This window comes from Cygnus atratus, unplaced genomic scaffold, assembly GCF_013377495.2.
Source record: "Cygnus atratus isolate AKBS03 ecotype Queensland, Australia unplaced genomic scaffold, CAtr_DNAZoo_HiC_assembly HiC_scaffold_164, whole genome shotgun sequence".
Classification (NCBI taxonomy): domain Eukaryota; kingdom Metazoa; phylum Chordata; class Aves; order Anseriformes; family Anatidae; genus Cygnus; species Cygnus atratus.
In genome coordinates, this window is record NW_026109757.1 from 17,752 (window position 1) to 19,424 (window position 1,673).

Here is a 1,673-nt window from a genome sequence, read left to right on the forward strand (position 1 = left end):
CACACACTTATCCTTTACAGATGAAAAAGGTGACCCTGCTCAGTCTCTCCGTAATACTGCGCTTATGCAGTCAAGCCCCTTGCGATGCATACTGAAGCTCTTTGTGAAGCCTCTGGACAGTTACGCAAATGGCTTGATATATCTAGAGATTAAAAGATAACCCAAATAAAAAGGAAGCATACCCCACCATTTCCCAAAAACAAGTTAGCCGGCAACACCTCCTAAGCACACCTCTATTACATGAATTCCAAGCACTTAATATCTAGAAGGCTGCAAGGTCTAAAGACTCTACAGCCAGCCAAACCGCAGGCAAAAGCTCCAAGAATAGAACAAACTGTCCCTAACCCTGAAAAAGACTACACCTTACACGCCTACTGCTGCTGTTTTCAGATACATGCTTACACAGGGAGCTTCGATGATACTTACCTCCTAAACCCTGCTCCATCACTTTGCCACCAACGCTATAACTTTGATAATATTTGCCTTAATTCTGCAAAAATCATAAGGGACCCCAAACCACAAAGCAAACACACAAAGTAACATTGCCATCCTATCCGTAAACATGCTGTAACAATTACTCACCTGAAGAAGAGCTGCATGCAATACAGGCACCTATTACTAGATTGGTTTACTCTAACAGATCCTACTAGTTGTTACCTCAAAAAGATAGGCGTACCGGTCTCTACTTGGAAACCCATCAGTCCATAGACTCTGACCCATCTAAAGACCCCTGCAACTGACTGAAGGAAAACCAAAGCACTTACCCCAAAGTGCACCCCAGGCAGAATGAGCTCTCTGATAGCATGCCTGGGGCTCATATACCATTTGGCCCTGCCCAGCACCCAAACCCAATCACCTGGGAAAGGTGAAAAGGAGGGGCAAAGCACAAAAAAGTAGAAAGAGGAGAAGCAGCAGCTGTGGTTTATTTATTTTTGCTTCAGCTTTGAATATTTAAAGCTTTTCTCCTCTACAACACCTGCCTCAGGAACCAAACAGCATTCAAGTGACGTGCTTTGCTCCTGTTCTGAAGACTATCACAGCCCACCTTGCCTGTGGCACCTGATAAACAGAAGAGAAAGCAACCACAGCAGCAAAAGCCACAGCACCCTTAGGACAGTTACTCTCATCTGCTCCTTTACCTCAGCTGCTTACCTACCCCACGTGGCAGATGCTTCCACCCGTTCTCTGAAGCCACCTAGAGCACCTCTAAAAGAGAAACTGGAATTTTACTCTATTTCGTGTAGTAAAATAACTGCAGTCACAGCCAAAAATAACAGCTACCTCTGTTCACTCACCAGAGTCACTCCAGAGATAGCTCGGGTCTTGATGTCCTGTACTGCACACTGCGTTTCAGCCTGAACAAAAGAAAACACAGTCAGAAGATAAACATTCAGCTGCCAGTATTAGCACCCATCCCTCAACAACAGAAGTGACCCCATATTTAATGTTATCGTTTCAAAACAGCAGTCCACTTGCCTCTGTACCTGGAAGTTAGATCCAAGCTCGAAAGGAACAGCCAGCATCACCCATGCCACCTGGGAATACTAAAGGACAAAATGACCACTGTGCTTGCAAGCGACCACCTGCCATACTGCTCCTCTGTCCCAAACAGCCTCACCTCAGACCCTCAGAGGGAAACACCTGAATGTCTTCCCTTCGCTTCGGATAAGGGA

General features: G+C 45.7%; 1 long non-coding RNA gene across 1 annotated transcript; it reads right to left on the minus strand.

The window, feature by feature from the left end:
• Window positions 1-1,303: 1,303 nt before the first annotated feature.
• LOC118248719 (uncharacterized) lies at window positions 1,304-1,673 on the minus strand. Its single transcript, XR_004778836.2, has 3 exons — window positions 1,619-1,673; window positions 1,485-1,544; window positions 1,304-1,355 (listed from the first exon to the last, which is right to left on the minus strand). It is a non-coding gene; the product is annotated as an uncharacterized LOC118248719 (long non-coding RNA).